The sequence below is a fragment of the Emys orbicularis genome, chromosome 7, assembly GCF_028017835.1.
Source record: "Emys orbicularis isolate rEmyOrb1 chromosome 7, rEmyOrb1.hap1, whole genome shotgun sequence".
Classification (NCBI taxonomy): Eukaryota; Metazoa; Chordata; order Testudines; family Emydidae; genus Emys; species Emys orbicularis.
This window is the reverse complement of record NC_088689.1, coordinates 66,467,511-66,487,944: the sequence shown is the minus strand read 5'-3', so window position 1 is coordinate 66,487,944 and position 20,434 is coordinate 66,467,511. Positions and strand designations below refer to the sequence as shown.

Sequence of the window (20,434 nt, the reverse complement as noted above, 5' to 3'; positions counted from 1 at the left end):
ACTAACACATTCTGAAAGGTGATGCCTGCATTGCTGTATATGCTGTTGTGAAGTGTTTGGGTTGTTCCTGGTTTTGTTTTTTAAGATAGGGAAGAGGAGCTATGTGGAAATGGGGTGTGTGTGCCCTTGCGCTTGGGCACTTTTGGAGATGAAATGTCTTTTTGTCCCCTATTCCACCAGCTTGATAAAGTAATGTTATGATGTTGCTATAATCCTGGCATAAAAATCAGTAGAATTCAAGCAGTTCACTTCTTTGTGTGTGTAGTTTTGTACTATAATGCATGGATCAGACACAATTTGTTTTACAACTATAGTAACACTAATTAGTAGATCTATTGTTAATAAATTTCTAATGTAGTCTTAAGTCCTTTTAAAAAAAAAACAACAACAAAAAAATGTATTTTAGTTATACTCCGCCTTAGAACTGTGGTTATTGTGAGCTGAAGTTAATAATACATGCATCTAGGAACTGAACTACAGATGTCAGATCAATGTGTTGCTTCCTCTTCCTTCTACCATGGGATCTTTTGTGGCTCTCAGTGTCCTGAAGAATGTTCTCAGCCCATTTTAATTTTCTTGACCATCATACATCTGCTTTGTTACAAGGTGGGCCTTATACTTCCAGCAGAGGTGTTTAATGGCTCTGACTTCTTTCTCAAACTTATCCCTGTGTTTTCATCCCAAGATTTTAAAGGATGAGATGATGAGAGAGCATCAATGGCATAAAAAATACCTAAAGGGAACCCTTGGTCATTCCTCACTTGGAGGTTGTGGTGTGCTTTTGGAAACTTCACTAGAATTTTTCCGACTCTGCCATCTGGTATCTCACTCTGCTTGCATTATTCATCTCAGTGGCTTTTTTAATGGATTAATTGCAGAGTGGCTTTTGAACTTCAGATGCATTTTGTTAGTGCTCACTTCTGACTTTGCATAACATACACATTTCTTTTGACAATTATGGGGGCTGCAAACGGCATCTCTATCAATCCTCCTCTTAGCAGTTTTCACACTGATTTCTTTCATTCCTTTCTCCTCTCAGCCTAGCTTGTGTCTTATTCTACATTGTTGTACAGAAGCAATGCAGCTATGGAGCTGATGGCAAAGTGACACTGACTAGAAGCCTGAGCCTGCAGAATTATATGTAGATGGGGGTGCTCAAGCAAAGTTACCCATTTATTTCAGTGATATTGCTCATGTATGAAAAGTGCATGGTGCATCAGGCCCTAGAATTGGAATAGGAATTCAGGAGTATTGCTTACCATGTGATTTTTTTTTTTCTATATTCATACACTGTATAGATCTAATTATGCAAACCACTGAGAGCTTCATCATTACAAGTACCTTTAGGAATTCTTGCTGTAATTCCAGTATTCTACACTGAAGTGAATCATTTGAAGCAAACAAAAACACATTAATAATATGTCGGATCTTCATGATCCGTGTTCTCAGGAGGAAATCTCCACTGGTAGTGTAGGGATAGTGACTCGTTCAGGGCAAGCAAATGGTCACATAGGTCATAGTGCTGGAAAAGTTAGCCTTCATTGTACTACTAAGAAATGCTTATATAGATCTAACTTTGATTTTTGAACATATGTCCAACAAATCAGTCCTCTGATGTCAAGTGTTGTTACAAGAATTGAGCTTTCATTATATGAAGCAAATTCAGGTATAAAGATGTACTGCTAATTTATGCTGCTTAGATTTTACTCAAAGTTTTTACATCAGCTTCTGGAAACCTGTGTAGCTCCACTCAAATAACAGAGCTGGGCTGACATGTAGCAGCTGAGAATCTGCCACATTAAACTATATTGTAAGAATTCACCTATAAACTATTATGGGGCCAATGTCTTGTATGTAACTACCAGTTGCATGACTTTATTTTAAATTAACCATCTCTTTAATAAATTATTTAAATGTGTCTTATATTGTTCATCTTGCTGTTTTACTTACGTTCCATAAGTGTACAGGTTAGTACTGAAGGAAAAAATGTGGTGCAACTTTTTAACTGAAAGTAGGAATAGTTCACAGAATGGTTGTACAAGGTGTGTCCCAAGATTATCCCTTGAATTTGATTTACCAAAATGTAGCCAACTGGCCTTTCAGATTGAACGCTAGACTTTGACAGGGCTAGTATATTTTAAAGGCCCCTCTTTGATCTAAATCGGTGGTGGTATATACACTGTACTAAAGTACGATTTCTTATGCTGGAGAAAAAGAAAGTATGTCAGAAGATTGGTCATGACCATTCATGTTGCCCCTTCTGTAGAAATGATGATTAAAATAGCATCTTGAATTCAAAGATCTCAGTGTTTTTATGGACATTTAGTCTGATTTCGTAAACCCTTGCTTATACAAGTTGTACTTACTAATACAAGTAGTAGCACATCAGGGTGGGATAACTGAGAAGCTGTGTGTGTATATCATCGAACTCTATGAAGGTTGGTTGAAGTAAACTGAGCTTTCAGACTGGTGGGACCAAATGCAGACCTTGATATTCCCCTCTGTGGGGGGCTTGGAGGGAACCCAGTGTGAGGTAATGTTTCTTATTGTGTTTATATAGTGTCCCCCACAGTGGGGGCCTGATCTCAGTTGGGGCTTCTAGATGCTGCTGTAATAAACAAAATAATGCTGTGGGAACTCTGAAGTTTGCCTTGCAAAACAGGAGTTGCAAACTCCTTTTAAATGTTGGTGATGGAGGGGTGGGGTTGTGAACTCACAGATGAGGTGTGCTGCATGCAAATCCCAAGGGTCCAGAGAGATGTTAGAGCACTGGTGTGTGGATCCTGGGTTAGCCTTTTCCATGAAGCTGTCTGGATCCATTTTCTTCTGGCATCAGGGTTATGTTAGGAGTGGTATAGTCCATTGGTATTCCACCATAGCTGTGTATTACCTCCCTGCTCCACTGGGAATAGAAGCCACAGAGTAGAGTTAATGCAAGCTTTAACTACCATGTGTATTTCCGATAGAAAACTTGCATGAGTCCAGAGGAGAGCATGTGTTTAAATGTCAGCTCTGCTTCCTGTAGAGTTTCAGAGTAGTGGAAAAAGATGGTCAAGGGTATGGAACAGCTTCCATATGAAGACAGACTGAAAAGATTTAGGGCTGATAACTGAGTAAAGGGGGATATGATGGAGGTCTATAAAATCATGAATGGTGTGGAGAAAATGAATAGAGAAGTGATATAACCCTTTCACACAATACAAAAACCTGCCATTGCCAAACGAAATAGAGGCAGTAGATTTAATACAAACAGGAAGTACTTATTCACAAAATACACAGCTAACCTGTGGAACTCATTGCCATAGGATGTTGTGATGGCCAAAGTATAACTGGGTTCCCAAAAGAACTGGGTAAATTCATGGAGGATAGGCCTATAAATGGCTATTAGTTATGATGGTCAGGGATGTAGCCCCATGCTTGGGGTGACCCTAAACCTCTGACTACTGGAAGACAGGGCTGGATTGCTCCCGTAATTGCTGTGTTCTGTACATTCCTACTGAAGCTGTAGAACAGCCACTGTTGGAGACCGGATACTGGGCAAAATGGACCGTCGTCTGACCTAGTATGGCAGTTCTTATGTCTGTACTACATTTACATGGAGGGGCTTCAAAGGGCTCCCAGCAATATGGGAAGAGAAGTGTGCAATGGAGCCACTTATTTCTCAATATCCTTTTGCTCCTCTCCATCTGCATGAGGGGATGGAAGCACCTGGCCCATAGGTAAAACATATTCCATTAGGAATGTCCTCTAGGTTTTCAACAATAAGCTTTCTGGGCTGGACGGCAGAAAGTGTGGTTAGAGCTAAATGAATTGAACTTTTAAAGAGCATCACAGATAACTATTTTGGGACTAGTGTGGTGGCTTACACTTACCTTCTCTCCCCCACACACTCATGTACTAATAAAGAGGGGCTGTTTTAAAAACAAGGGATGTGGGTTGATCATTTGCAAGAGCTTACTCTGTGTAGACATGGATGTGCAGTGGTTTGTGACAGATAGTGGGTGTCTATAACACAGGTATAGCTATTGGGCTTTCCTATGTTATGGGTGAATCAGAAGAGACAATGTATGTCATTTGATATGTATTCATTTTTAATATTTTCTTAGGCCTCTTGAATGCCTTTTTTAAAAAACCCCACAGTTGAGTAATAGTTCTCTGCATTAGATTTTTATGCCAAGAGTCATTCTTTGTATGGTTTTTCTTTTTCACTTTCAATTTGTCCCTACAAATTGATCTTATTGCAAAAACAAGCTGTTTTATTAATTTTTCATACTTTGAACTCTTATTTAATGTTTTTACTGGCCTATGAAGACCTTACTTGCTTTTCGAATTATAACTTGGCATGGTTTGAATTTCAATTGTCTGGGATGCTGCTTCTGCCAGTGCAGACACTGGGTGTTCCTCCTTCTGTCTGTCAGGCAGGGAGCCAATGTATAGAGAAGATTCTGGCACCCAGCCCCCTCTTCCAGGCTCCTCCCCTCTCTGCTCCTTCCCTGTGGAAAGGCAGCTGGAGCCTGTTGGCTAAAGGTTTTGCTAATTGCTCCACCTTGCCCATCTGGCCTTCAGATATACTGGAGAGCAGAAGCAAAAAGCCAGGCAGAAAGGAAGTTGTCTCTCCTGCTTCTTCCCACTGTACTTGTTCCATAATTAGGGCAGTGTTCCACACCCATTGACGTCTGTTTGCCTACAGTGACCTACCATAGCTGACGTTAAATTATCCAGGACCACCTGCCCCACTCGCAGAGTTAGTCTGTAAGAAATTCTCCATATGTCTTCTGCTAGTGAAGAACCTAAGCCACATATTCCAGGACTCCATTCAACTAACAGACAACATCCTAGCTTCCTTAGTTCCAACCCCATCTGGGTGCATTTCTGAGGAAAGAATATATTCTCTTCCTTCAATGGCCCAAAAATATTCTGGGCTGGCCAAGACTTTTGTTTATAAAGATTTTTCAGACAGAAAAATCTCTTTACACCAGCAGTTTTTAAAAACAAGAGCAAATAATCCCCTCTCCATCTTCCTCATTCCAGAGGAATAAGCCTATTTTTCTCTCTCTGCTGGCCTGAAGTCGGGCACAAGTTGAACACTAACAAGTTCAAGCAACAAACTTCAAGCCTGAGCCTTAATTTAAAGAGGGTGTAATCAGCTTTATTTCTTTCCTTCTGATCCTCCTGAGTCAGAGGTGCCAAGAGGAAGCATTTCTTGTTGCCTGCATGGTTGTTCTAGAATCTCCTGAGTCCTCGAAGTAGCTCTTGCAAACTACTTAATGGAGTTTTACCCTTGCTTCTGCCCTTTGTCAGACCAGACTCGCTGTGGCCAAAACCCTCTCCCATCTGCTAGGAGCCATCTTGCCAGTTCCTTGGACCAAACAGGTATGGGTCTTCTCAAGGTACTTTCATGTCTGTGAATGATCTGGGGAATGATGCTGAGCCTAGTCCTGTCATAACTGACCCAATTATTAAATACAACAGTTAAAGATGGAGTTCCTGTTATACTCTGTCCCCAGGGGCAAATGACCAAGAGACTTCCTGTTGTCCATTGACCTCAGCAATTGTCTCTAAACCTGTCCATTATCCCAGCTTACCAGACGTTCATGAGGTTTTCAGCAGACTGACTATAAAGCGGTACACCACATTACCATTTGTGCTTGCTTCTGTCCCCTGGAGCATCCAACAAAATGGTGATGGTAATTAGCTGCTGCTCTCAGACGAACTGTCTGTTTAATGCCTTATATATCTGGCCTCTTTCAGGGATTTGTGTCCAAAGTCGCTAAATAGGCAGCATCCAGATGGATATCTCCTCACATTTGAAACTCTGGGCTTGTTGTGAACCAGGAGAAAAGCTCCCTCACCCCATTTTGGAGTCGTAGTAGATTAAAAAGGAGGAGGGGAGAGCTCTTGCTCTCTGTAATGCAATTCCAGGCCTGCAAGCAACTCCAGCTTTTGATCTTACAGAAGTATCCATCAGGAGCTGCATATCCTTACAGGTGACCCTGGTGGCCAGCCTGCCAACAACTGGTATGTTTTAGTCTTTCACTTACTGGGGATCTCCTGGAATTCAAATTGGAGGCCCTCCTTTCAGGGAAGCCCTCTCTGACCTGAATGGATGGGTCAGTTTCTCTTGAGCCAAGTCCTCATTGAAGGATTTCCTCCCCTCCCCATAGGTGCCAGTGGATATGATGCTCATTTCCCACTTGGTATGTTCAGAAGGTTTAGTTCAGGGGTCGGCAACGTTCGGCACGCGGCTCGCCAGGGTAAGCACCCTGGCGGGCCGGGCCAATTTTATTTACCTGCTGACGCGGCAGGTTCGGCCGATCGCGGCCCCCACTGGCCGCGGTTCGCCGTCCTGGGCCAATGGGGGGCGGCGAGAAGCCGCGGCCAGCACATCGCTCGCCCGCGCCGCTTCTTGCCGCCCCCATTGGCCCGGGACGGCGAACCGCGGCCAGTGGGGGCCGCGATCGGCCGAACCTGCCACGTCAGCAGGTAAATAAAACTGGCCCGGCCCGCCAGCGTGCTTACCTGGCGAGCCGCGTGCCAACATTGCCGACCCCTGGTTTAGTTCTTCCAGGCAGAGGCAGTGTATTAGAAGTTAGGGCTGTCAGGCTTGCTCTGGTTTCTCTGAAATACCATCCAGTGCAATAAATCATGATCAGGTTGGAGAACTCACCAGTGATAGCCTACTTGAACCAAGAACTGGTGCCTCATGAGTAAGTCTGTCCTGCTTTTGCATTAAGTAGAGAGAAGATCTGGATCTCTGAAGGCTCTTCATGTGTCCAGCCAATTTAATAGTTATGGCCATTAGCTCATCCATCCAGGCAAATGTAAACTCTACAGGGAAGTTTTCCAGTGGGTATCAGCAGACTAGGTCACTATCATGTAACCTATTTGCAATCTCCCCCAGAACTATCAGGGTCCCCAATCCCCGCAACAGATCCCAAACGGAATGCGTTCATTATCAGCTGGTTAAACAAGCGATTTTAGGCCTTCCTTTCAAACCCTTTTGCTCCTCCAGAAAATCTTAAAGAACTGTGAGACATGAGAAATAATTTTTCCACTCTACTCCACACTGGTTAGGCCACAACCGGAGTATTGTGTCCTGTTCTGGGTGCCACATTTCAGGAAAGATGTGGACAAATTGGAGAAAGTCCAGAGGAGAGCAACAAAAATGATTAAAAGTCTAGAAAACAAGACCTATGAGGGAAGATTGAAAAAATGTGTGTTTGTTTATTCTGAAGAAGAGAAGACTGAGAGGAACATGACAGTTTTCAAGTACTTAAAGGGTGTTACAAGGAGGAGGAGGAAGAAAAAATTGTTCTTAACCTCTGAGGATAGGATAAGAAGCAATGGGCTTCAATTGAAGTAAGGGAGGTTTAGGTTAGACATTAGGAAAAACTTCCTAACTGTCAGTGGTTAAGCATAGGAATAAATAGTCTAGTGGGGTTGTGGAATCTCCATCATTGGAGATTTTTAAGAGCAGGTTAGACAAACCCCTGTTAGTAATGGTCTAGATAATACTTAGTCCTGCCATGAGTGCAGGGGACTGGATAAGATGGCCTCTCGGGATCCCTTCCAGTCCTACGATTCTATGATTTTATGAAAAGAGGAGGGTGCCTCTTGGTGCTGGTAGGCCGAGTGACTCTACTTCATGGACCTGCTCCATTTTATTGGGGAGAGGTGATTGGAGATGGGGGCGGGGAGGGGATAATAGACAGCCTCCTGAATCCAGGTCCAGTACTGAACCCGTGTCTCTACGTTCTGCAAGCTCATGGCCTGACTCTTGACTAGTCCTTAAAATCCCAGGGAGTTTCCAAGATTATAAAAATTCCCACTCTACTGCCACAAGAAGTCTGTCTTCCACATATTGCTTGATCTTGTGCCGGTCCCAGGGATAAGGACAGAGAAACTTTTTTCTTTGCCCTTGATCTCTATCAGTATGGGCTCAAGAAGAGGACTGCTAGTTACCTCAAGGCCTTCATGCCAAGCATTCTGAGGGGTTCAGTAAATGGCCTCTCAAGAAATCTTGAGGCCACAAGGTGGAATTCTACCGAAAACCCCACTAAAATCCTTGTATCCCTCCATGAATCCTCTAATCTGGTTCCTGCAGTTCTTTTTTTCTAATCCTTTTCTAGACACTGAACCAGATCTTAATCTCTCTTCATGGAAAGTGGTGGTGGTTTTGGCATAAGCGCCGACTCTGTGGGTGCTCCAGCCCTGGGTTCTCCAGTCCTGCTTAGCACCCACTGGCAGTCAGCTGCCCCGCTGATCAGCACCTCCCCCCCCCCCCCCCCCCCCAGCATCTCCCGCCTGCTATGATCAGTTGTTTTGTGGCATGCAGGAGGCTCTGGGAGGGAGGGGGAAGAGTGAGAATGGGGCACGCTGGGAGGAGGGGGCTGAACTGGGTGGGAAGAGGCGTGGTGGGGTCTTGGGAGAAGGGGTGGGGTGGGAGAAGAAGGGGGTTGGGGCGGAGAAGGGGGTTGAGCATCTCCTGGGCCCATAGGAAGCCGGCACCTATGGGTTTTGGTGGCCATCACTTTGGTCTGATGAATTAGGGAGTTGGCAGCCTAGTTTAATCTTCCAAAAAAAGAAGGTAGTCCTCTGCACCTCCCACAGTTTTCTCCTCCAAGATAGTTTTTGTATATATATATGTGTGTTTTCTCCTCCCCCCCCCCCCCCCCGAGCTGCTACTCTTCTCTTCTCCTTGCTGACGGTGAAGACCCTAGTTCCCATACCACTAGAACCTAGCCAGTGTCTTTTCCCCTACCCTTGCCATTGCAGACTGGTTCTAGAGCTTCAAGAACTCTTCTCCTATACTGTCATGCTATTGCTAAGCAGAAATTGCATCCTGCAAAGCCAGGATTTTGTTCTCCTGCATTATACCCACCAACCACAAATGGATTGTCCTCTTTGTTGACTGGGGGGAAACTATAGAATTTCAGGCACTGGCGCTTAAATTTACAAGGAAGTCCTTTTACTTAATCTTCTGAAAACAGTGCTTCTTCAAAAAGAAAGAAGCCATTGTAATGTGCTTCTGTTTTAAAGGAAGTGTTTGTATTGTAGCTGACAGCAGAGCGTTAAACTTGGATAATTTTAATATTTTTTTTGTTCATATTCACTTCTCTCCAGCCTTTCTATAAGCTCTGATTTTTTGCAGGGCACCAGGCATCATCCCAGTTGCCCTACAAATTGAAAAATTTTAGGGATTTCCCTATTTTGCTCTCTGACAGCCTACATTTTGTTTCATTAGCAAATGTAACTAGTTTACAAATGTTTGTTCTGTCTAGATTATTTCTATGTTAAAAGCAACAGGTTCTACCTTAGTAACCAAAATTAATTTTCTCTTTTAGTCTTTTGTCTAGTTTGACAAAGTTGGTCCCGCCCCAAGAGCAGCCTTAATTTTATTAAGTAGTTCTTTTCAACTCCCCTGTTTGGCTAATGTTTGCTCATCGTAGTACAGTTGGGATTTGTTGATGCTTGAGATTCCAACTGTCTGTACATCCCACTGTTCCTTGATATTACAAGAGCACAGTTGTACAACATGTGGTGGAAAAACTAGGAACTGTTTTCTGCTTTTTTTTCTTTTCTGACTTCCTCCCTTTGTTTAAGATCCTTTGAGTATAAATTAACTGCTAATCAACCAAAGTTTCGTAATTTGATATCTCAAAATTGCAGTAGAGAATCTCTCTTCCTGAGAGAGGAGAGTTTGGAAGTCAAGTGGTTTAGAAAACCTTTTCTTGGCAACTTAAGTGCAATGCCAATTTTGAAGTCTTTGGCGCTGGGACTCTTCTTAGCATGAATAATGTGCTGGTGCTGTGTGCAAGGACTGCAAAATTGAGTACTAGCGTAACTGTGGGTGAGTGAGGCTAGGCCTACACTACGGGGAGGGGGGTCGACCTAAGATACGCAACTTCAGCTACGCGAATAGCATAGCTGAAGTTGCATATTTTAGGTCGACTTACCTGGCTGTGAGGACGGCGGCAAGTCGACCGCTGCCGCTCCCCCGCCAACGCCGCTTCCGCCTCTCGCTGCGGTGGAGTTCCGGAGTCGACGGCAGAGTGATCGGGGATCGATTTTATCATGTCTACACTAGACGCGATAAATCGATCCCCGATAGATCGATCGCTACCCGCCGATCCGGCAGGTAGTGAAGACGTGCCCTGAGATGGATTCTGTTCTTCCTTGTGCATTGTAAGAAGAATTCACAAGATTTCAGTTGTAGAATTTTGAGATTGGTGATGCTTTGAGTCAGAGCACGTTTACAAGATGCCAGGTTATTTCCAGGGCAGTAACCAGTTAGGGTGCAAAAAACACTTTACCTATAAACTGCTGGTAGCCAGAAGGAATCACTATGATTACCTAGTTTGACCTTTCTGCATAATAGGCCATAGAATGTCCTAGAGCAATTCTTTGATCTGGCTGTAGAGAGGTAGTAAACATGGAACCCCACCAGGGTAGAAGAATTTTAATGATTGGTTTAAATTGCTTGGTGTAGTTATTTTAAAATAATTTTATTTTAAATTGGGTTGAGATTTTATAAACTAACTTGAGAACCTGTACTACCAGTGTAATGCCTGGTGGCTGGAGTGGATATGGGGCAGTCTAGAGCTGAACTCAAGTGTGCACGGGTCGTCTGTTAATCAGGAGGTGAGTCAGAATCAGAGTCAGTCAGGGGCCAGGAGGGAGTTCTCGTACGGGTCACTAGCCAGGAGAGCCATTCCATGGGAGAGGGTCAGTGGATTAGGGAGGTGAGGGTGGGCAGGGCAGGGTCAGGCAAAGCACAAGGGTGGCAAGGTATAGTTATGCAAAGGTAAAAGGGCAAGGTGGTCTAGGCAGCAACCAGCAGGCAATGGCCTATTGTTTAGATGGCTGCTTCTTCCTGTTGGTTTCTGCATTAGGTATCCAAGGAGAATGCTGACTGCCCAGCCAGTCAGAGACCTGGGGAGTGGCTGCTGTGATACTGCAGGCCTTGAGCACTAAGGCTGTCGGGGACAATGTTGGGGTGCCATTGTGGTGTGGCAGCTAGGGACACCATCTAGGCAAATGACGGACCAGGGTACAATCTACAAATGTAGATTAAAAAAATCGCACAGCATTTAAAATTTACTATTCTAAATTTTAATGTCACTACTGGTGGGGTGTCTTACTCTTTTTCTTAATTTTTTTTGCCTAGAGTAGTTTTGTAAAAATTAAGATTCTGATCCTTCAATATTTAAGCAGTTATATAACTTTACTCGCATGAATAGTCCCATTTCATTCAATAGGAAAAACCCATATGTATACGTGTATGCAGCATCAAGAGCTAAAATTGCATTTTTATTAAAACCTTTTCTTAAATGCAAAGCCTTTATCACTTCAAAACAATATTGCTTCAGTGTTAACAAGGAAAAGTTATTTGGACTTTGAATACATTGAAGTTATAGTAACTTTTTGGCTGATATGTATAAAAAAATTTTTTTTTGAAAAGTAAAAGCCTAAAGCTAGTCTTTGAAGCCTATATTTTGGTGCCTAAGGGTTGGATTTTCAGAGGTGACTAAGTGACTTGGAGCACAAGTCCCATTGACTTCAGACTACAAATGTTGATGAGGTGTAGAGCCCAATCAAAGCATTTCACCTCTCTTGATTTGTGGAAGTTCAATATATTGGAAGGTAATGTTAACTGCAGATATACCTGGGGCTATTTGCTTGCTTTGTGGTTTTCCAGTGAAAATGTTGAGGTCCTGGACTTATCTTTTTCAGTATAGGTGACCAGTGTGAAAATTAATGGTAGGCAGTGTGTGTGTGTTTGGTTTTTTTGGGGTGGGGTGGGGGGAACAATTCCCCACCTGCAAAATAAACTCTGCCTATATGAATTCCCAGAATGAGAGACTGATCACAGTAGAATGTGCAGACATACAAATCTGAGGTGCTCTCTGACCTCTACTGGGCTCCTTGAGTTTTTGGCTGATACCGGAGTTGAGTGGTGGTGGCTTGAATATGCCCATGGGCCATGGTAGCCTCCTTGGGCTTCACTGTTAATAGTTTTTTGTTTTTTTTGGGGGGTGTGTGTGTGTGTGGAGGGGTGGAGAGGGAAATAAGTGGTTGTGGTATCTCTCAAACACCACCCACTTAGGCCACCCAAATGAGACCAGTTGTGCAAATCTGTGATCCTCCCTTTTTAAATGCTTAATAAAATGGTTAACAAAATTGACATTCAGATCATCATCTCTGGGTATCAGTTAACACCTCAGTGAGTTGGAAGGGGCCACTCATGCCTCTCAGAGTTACTGTTGTAGGCTTTCAGTGGACTTGGACATCTCTGCATTGGTTATACACCTTTTTCAACTCTTCAACTAGAGGTGAACTTAAAAAGAAAAAAAAAAAAAGATTTCTTGAGGACAAGATAGCAGTTTGAGAAAGGTGCAGCTGGGCCATACTAGCCCAATCTAAGCCTTGTATTGGTTTTATGACTTGGTTTGAATATGTTTATGATGACCTCCCTGCTGATGACAAAAAACCAAACAAACCCCCAGGTGTTTTGTGTTTTAGTCGGTGACACTGTGTAGCCACAGTTAGAAAAATCAATAACTCTCCCTGGTTGAGTAAGACTCTCTCATGGATGGATACTGTCAGCTTCTGCAGAATCTAAGGTTCTAGCTGTAAGTTTATGGTCCTCATAGTTGCAAAGGCTACCTTCCACTTGGGAATGGTGTAAACAGATGTCATGAGCTGTAGAGAGACTGTTAGGGTGGGTGGAGGGGAAGAGTTCAGGTGTTCTTGTTTGAGTGCTGTGGGAGCTGTATCCTCTGCAGAGGGAGGTTATGCTGGACTCAGTCACCCCAGAAGAGAGTCCTGTGTATGTGTAAGGTCTCTGCTGTTGTGTCCTGCCACCCAGCAAAAGGGGTGTGTTTGGGGTTGAGGGTTCTTGCCATCCCAGCAGGGCGTTCTTAGTTCTGGGGCCAGGGCCACCGCCACACTTATTTCCCTCTAAGGTGGCAGGCCTGCAGCCAACACCAGCAGTCCATCCGCTGGGTGGAGCCTAAGTGTTCCTTGTTGTTTGGGTGGGCTGAGATCTGGCCCAGGAGAGGGGAAACTTCACTACCCCACAAAGTGCTCCATTTTGGGCTGTGCCAGAGGGAGTGGCACTCCTGTCATGCAGCAGAGCCCTCTGTGGGAAGGGCCAGCATAAATGTAATGCAGTTGGCAACACTTACTGCCAACTATTAATTTCTTGTCCCCAGACAACGTCTTATTCAGGGGTGGCCTGGCATAATTGACTTTTTTAAAAATGTGGTGTCTGTGTGGTGGGAGGCAGCATTAATGGGGAGTGCAGTTTGGTCAGTGCAAATCCAAGGCTTTTGGTGGCATCAGTGTATTTCATCCTGGTGATTAGGCATAGTTAAGGCTACGTTTTAGTCACGGGTATTTTTAGTAAGTCACGGACCGGTCCTGGGCATAACCAAAAATTCACGGCCCGTGACTTGTCCGTAACCTTTATTATATACCTCTGACTAAAATTTGGGGGAGGGGGAGGTGCCTCAGTGGGATGGCTCAGGGGGCACCCCGGGTGCTGGGGGGGAGGGTTGGCGGGGCTGGGGCAAGCTCCCTACCCATTTCCTGAGCTCCACGTGCTCCCTCTGCTTCGCCCCAAGCCCCATTTCTGCAGCTCCCATTGGCTGGGAACCGCTGCCAATGGGAGCTGGGGGGGGGGGAGGGGATGCTGCTGGCAGAGGCAGCATGTGGAGCTGGGAGCTGAGGGAGGGAAGTTCCTGTAGCCCAGGGATTCTCAAACTGGGGGTTGGGACCCCTCGGGGTTGTGAGGTTATTACATGGAGGGGGGGTGTCGCGAGCTGTCAACCTCCATCCCCAATACCCGCTTGCCTCCAGCATTTATAATGGTGTTAAATATATTAAAAAGGGCCTTTAATTTATTAGAGGGGATCGCACTCACAGGCTTGCAATGTGAAAGGGGTTGTCAGTAAAAAAAAAAGTTTGAGACCCACTGCCCTTGCGGGGAGCCCGCCCTAGGTAAGCACCACCCCGCACCCCAGCCCTGAGCCCCCCCATACCCAAACTCCTGCTGCTGGGGGCGGGGAGGAAGGGTGCGAGACTGCCCCAGCAGCAGCCAGTGTAACTGGCCCAGCGGCTGCCTGAGCTGCTCAGGCAGCCCCCAGACCAGGCACACCAGCCACTGCAGAAGTCATGGAGGTCACGGAAAGTCACAAAATTCGTGACCTCCGTGACAAACACGGAGCCTTATGCATAGTACTTGAGTTAACAAAGGATACACTTTTTATTTTGGCCAGTCCACTTATAGGAGAGGATAGCCCTGTGTGTACAGTAGTCTTTTTTGTTTACTGTTGTAGAACAATTACTTTGAGGGATTTTATGTACAGCTACCTCATATAGTCAAAACATTAGCTGAAAAATTGTAAGCAGAGGAAACCCCGCTTCAAAAACCCTTGAAGAATTCATATAACACATAAAACAGAAAAAAATACTGTTAAGTGAATCGTGTGTGTTGTGTGGGAGGTTTAAAAACAGGACTGACCGATGATCTAGGTTCTCTTATTGGGTTTGCCACAGATTTCCTGTGCGACTTTGAAGTTATCCATAGGCCCTGATCCTGCAGCTGGCTCCAATAGCCGTCCACCTGCATAAAATCTGTCGGACTCCCTGTGAGCTTGCCATCCTCTCATCTGGAGCTTATTGTTGAATAGTGACTTTAATCATTCCCCCTCTCCATTTCTTCATCTGTAAAAATGTGGAGAACACCTAATTCACAAGCATGTTCTGAAGCTTAATTCATTGAAGTGGTAGAATGTGAAGGTAATTAAAGCAAGCTCCATAAAAATGGCTGTATAGAAATCAGTTCAACGTAATCCTTGTCTCTTTTTGTAATGCCTCTTTTTAAATAGTCAAAATAGCAATACTTTTATCAAAAACAATTTTGTTGTTTTATAAAAGCATTTTAATGTAACAATTATTTTCTTCTTTGCTTGGCTGACTTATTTAACAATGGCTAGTTAAGGAAGATCCACTTTATATAGATGGCCAGGTTCTCAAATTATAGGAGAAAAGATGTTTTGCTTTGATTTCCGACTTTATTCCTCTTGCTTTCATTTTGTGTGCTCCAGTAGACCTACTGCAGGAGCCAGTTAACGGGGATGTTCATCAGTGTTCATCAGTCAGTCTATAAACATACTTTTTAGAGCTGATAAACAGGAATAGAATCTTCTGATATGATTAGCTTTGACCAGTTATAAACCTTCTAACGTATCCAAATTTTTTCACTAGCTACTGAAATTTAGCACCACTGCCAATAACTTCTATTCCAAGAAACCATTCACACACATTTAGAAATCTTTATTTTTCTGATATTGGAAAATTGTGTAATAGGAATAATTCCAATTTAGTAGGGCATGTTGGTTGGCAATAAATCTTGCTGTCTTATGAATGCAAGCCTTCAGGCAGTTTTGGAAAATGATCAGGTGCAAATCATAGACATTTTCTGAACATCTACCATTTTTTTTATAAGAGAAATGATGACTGAAGAAAACAAGTTATTGGGGCAGATTCTAATCTGATGCATTGCTATATATCTTTCAAGAATCTGCTACAGCACTTGCATATGTGCATTGTATTTAGCTCTGCTGCACAGCATTAGAGCTGATGCAGTGTGATCTTAGAAACCAGTGATTTGCTTTTCTGTGGCCATTTTAAATTTAGTTTCCCATCAGTTCTGTGACATGCAGCAAAAAATTCCTTGTATCAATGCACTTGACATTTCTATATGCTGCACATCTTAAGGGAGGGGGGAAATCCTGCTAGTTGTATTTTTAACTCCTCATGGTAACTTAAATCTTTTTTTAAAAGGGCACTAAGACACAATCTTTTCCCCACCTCTCACAGCAGAGCTGTGGCTCCTGCTTATCTAACACTGATGTTTTTGCCTTTTATTTGTAGCTTCATTTCTATTGGTAATTTTTAACAATTAAAGATATTCTATCTTATAATTTAATAGCATAGCTACTGAGGAAAGTCATCTTCAGTTAGTCATTCAGCAGGAAATCTGTTGGAAACTGTTTTAAGGATTAGGAGTCTAGAAATATGGATTGTATTATTGGCTGTGTATCAGTATTAATGGGCAAGTTATTTTAATTTCTGCATAGCTCCTTCCACTCTCTTTGGAAGGGGACAGTTGTTGCCCACCTCACAGGAGCACTGTGTGTCTTTAATGGTTTAAAAAGCATGCTGAGATCCTGACATGTATGATGCTAAGGAATTATTATTAATAGGTTATTTTACCTAATAAACTAATACTATCTGAGGAAATGTTTGAGAACTCTGCCTAATTTGAAAATATCTTGGCAGCTGTTTTTTAGAAAAACCCCAATTAAATTCCAAGTTTGTAGAGATAAATTGGATGGAAAGCCATTTCTCTTTCAGGTCCAGAATTTATAGGAGGGAGAGGGTATTTGCACAGACCCTACCTGCACTAGTTGGATGTAGTTCATGATGTTAATCTTCTCTTATAATGTTAATCATCATACTTTAAAACTAAAGGGATACATGTGAAGAATTTAACAGCAATATATTTTCTTTTCATTTAACAACTATGAAAACCTTGAGCTCAATTAAAATTACACAGTAGCTAGAAGATTTCAGAAACAGGTTAAACTTTGTGTGTGTGTGTACGTGTACTAATGGAGTTGCACCTGCATGAAACCATAGGAACATAAGAATGGCCATACTGGGTCAGACCAAAGGTCCATCTAGCCCACTATCCTGTCTTCTGACAGTGGCCAGTGCCAGGTGCCCCAGAGGGAATGAACAGTGCAGGTAATCATCAAGTGATCCATCCCCTGTTGTCCATTCCCAGCTTCTGGCAAACAGAGGCTAGGGACACCATCCATGGCTAATAGCCATTGATGGATCTATCCTCCATGAATTTATGTAGTTCTTTCTTGATCCCTGTTATAGTCGTGGCCTTCACAACATCTTCCAGCAAGGAGTTCCACAAGTTGACTGTGTGTGTTGTGAAAAACCTTTTGTTTGTTTTAAACCTGCTGCCTTTTAATGTAATTTGGTGACCCCCAGTTCTTGTGTTATGGGAAGGAGTAAATAACACTTTCTTATTTACTTTCACCACACCAGTCATGATTTTATAGACCTCTATCACATCCCTCCTTGGTCATCTCTTTTCCAAGCTGAAAAGTCCCAATCTTATTAATCTCTCCTCATATGGAAGCCGTTCCATACCCCTAATAATTTTTGTTGCCCTTTTCTGAACCTTTTCCAATTCCAATATATCTTTTTTGAGATGGGGCGACCACATCTGCACGCAGTATTCAAGATGTGGGTGTACCATGGATTTATATAGCGGTAATATGATTTTTTCTGTCTTATTATCTATCCCTTTCTTAATGATTCCCAACAGTCTGTTTGTGTTTTTGACCGCCACTGCACATAGAGTGGATGTTTTCAGAGAACTATCCACAATGACTCCAAGATCTCTTTCTTGAGTGGTAACAACTAATTTAGACCCCATCATTTTATATGTACACATCTACCTCGATATAACGCTGTCCTCGGGAGCCAAAAAATCTTACCGCGTTATAGGTGAAACAGCGTTATATTGAACTTGCTTTGATCCGCCGGAGTGCGCAGCCCCGCCCCCCCCCCCCCCCCCAGAGCACTGCTTTACCGCGTTATATCAGAATTCGTGTTATATTGGGTCACGTTATATCTGGGTAGAGGTGTATAGTTGGGATTATGTTTTCCAGTGTGCATTACTTTGGATTTACCAACACTGAATTTCATCTGTCACTTTGTTGCCCAATCACCCAGTTTTGTGAGATCCCTTTGTAGCTCTTCACAGTCTGCTTGGGACTAAACTCTCTTCAGTAGTTTTGTTTCATCTGCAAACTTTGCCACCTCACTGTTTTACTCCTTTTTCCAGATCATTTATGAATAGGACTGGTCCCAGTACAGACCCCTGGGGGACACCACTATCTACCTCTCTCCATTCTGAAAACTGACCTGTTATTCCTAATCATTGTTTCCTATCTTTTTAACCAGTTACCAATCCATGAGAGGATCTTCCGTCTTATCCCATGACTGGTTACTTTGCTTAAGAGCCTTTGGTGAGGGACCTTGTCAAAGGCTTTCTGAAAATCTAAGTATACTATATCCACTAGATCCCCCTTTTCCACATGCTTGTTGACCCCCTCAAAGAATTCAAGTAGATTGGTGAGGCATGATTTCCCTTTACAAAAACCATGTGGACTCTTGCCCCAACAAATTATATTTTATCTATGTCTGACAATATTTGTTCTTTACTAGTTTCAACCAGTTTGCCTGGTACTGAAGTCCGGCTCACGAGCCTGTAATTGCTGGGATCACCTCTGGAGCCCTTTTTAAAAGATTGGCATCACATTAGCTATGCTCCAGTCATTTAGCACAAAAGCTGATTTAAATGATAGGTTACAGACTACAGTTAGTTCTGCAATTTTACATTTGAGTTCCTTCAAAACACTTGGGTGAAAACCATCTGGTCCTGGTGACTTATTTCTGTTTGTTTAATCAGTTCCAAACAGTGTTCCAAAATGTCCTCTGTCGCACCTCAATCTGGGGCAGTTCCTCAGATTTGTCACCTAAAAAGAATGGCTCAGGTTTGGGAATCCTCCTCACATCCTCAGCTGTGAAGACTGATGCGAAGAATTCATGTAGTTTCTCCGCAATGGCCTTACTGTCCTTGCGTACTCCTTTAGCATCTTGATCGTCCGTGGCCCCACTGGTTGTTTAGCAGGCTTCCTGCTTCTGATGGACTTAAAAACAATTTTTTCTATTACTTTTTGAGTCTTTGACTAGCTGTTCTTCAAATTCTTTTTTGGCCTTCCTGATTATATTTTTACACTTCATGTGACAGAATTTATGCTCCTTTCTTATTTTCCTCACTGGGATTTAACTTCCACTTTTTAAAGGATGCCTTTTTGTCTCTCACTGCTTTTTACTTTGTTGTTTAGCCCCAGTGGCACTTTTGGTTCTCTCACTATGTTTTTTTTAATTTGGGGTATATGTTTAGGACCTCATTGGTCAGTTTCTGTATGCAAGTCGCACTTTACTTTTGTTTTAGGTGTGAGTATTAGAGGGCTCATGTGAACAAAATTAGTATAATCTTCTCAAGTAACTGCACATGCTGGATTTCATTCCACCCCATTACATGGGTTACTCTATGTTTACACCTGCACAACAGAGCAGAATTTGGCCTGAAAAAGTTTGATTCTCTGTGATAAGTACTTTTTTCCAAACTTGAAATACATATAACTTAGACTCTGATCCTGCAGATCTCTCTTACACAAATAGTTCAGTTAAAAGCATTTGGACTATTCACACAAATAACCTTTATTCAAGGAAGTAAGAATTAGCAGGATCAGGGTTCTATCTGCTATGGATTAAATTTGTGTAACCTTCTTGTATAACCAAAGTGGGTTTCTTTAAGTCATTAAATATTGATCTCCGTAAACAGTTACCCTATTGAGAGGGTATTTGTATACTTAGACTGAGAAGTTAAGTAACTTAGTTTTACTCAACTTTAAATGTTCGCTCCAGCCATAAGTAAATTACCAGGAACAAAATTTGGCAGCAGACAGGCTAGTGCATCTAAACATTTCTCAGCGATTGACATACCAGAACTGGTATGTGACCGACATTTAATCTTTGCATCCATTTGTCTTATTGATTTGAACCCTCCATACTAGTAACTGATGTGTTAGTTACTGCTCAGCTGAACAACAGCTTAACAAATTTACAGTTGTACATAACATTTATCTTATGTTATCTTGTTTTCATGTTTGCCAACTGAAAGTTTTAAAACTTCAGTCACTCTTTATTATCACCTATATACACTCTGTGCCTTTTCAGATCCCATGTTTTGTACTATTCAGTTACAGTAGGGGCAGAAGGTGCTGTGCAGAAACGGATTTCTAATGTTAGAAAATGAAGTTTTTCTGATAACATTTCAGATATAATTCCAATCACTGCCTCTTCGCATACATGAGCATTCAAACAGAACAAGTCTCTACACTGAAATCCTAGCTATAACCAACAATTTTCATGTGAATTCCTGGAGTATGTATATTGCATAATGTTTTAAACAGGTAGAATTTAACATGGATATGAAAGACTAGCTTAACTAGCAAAACATGTTAAACTGCTTCAAAACTACATTTCTTTGATGCTTCACAAGAGAAGCATCTACACTGAAACAGAGGAAGAAAAGATCTATTTGGTCATCCGGCACACTTGCCAGGATTATTTCCTGCAGGATGCTCATTTGGTCAGATTTCGCCCTGGAATAAGGATTTAGCTCCCACTGAAGTCATTAACCTGTAGTGCTCTGTCCAGCCGAATTAAAAATGTTACCAGCAATTATACTTTTGTGTTTTTAAAAAAAAAA

The 20,434-nt window shown here is 42.6% G+C and overlaps 1 protein-coding gene across 1 annotated transcript in view; it reads left to right on the top strand.

Moving 5' to 3' along the window:
* KAT6B (lysine acetyltransferase 6B) overlaps positions 1-20,434 on the top strand; it is a 193,179-nt gene that overhangs the window by 8,714 nt on the left and 164,031 nt on the right. The gene's annotated exons all lie outside the window — the stretch shown is intronic.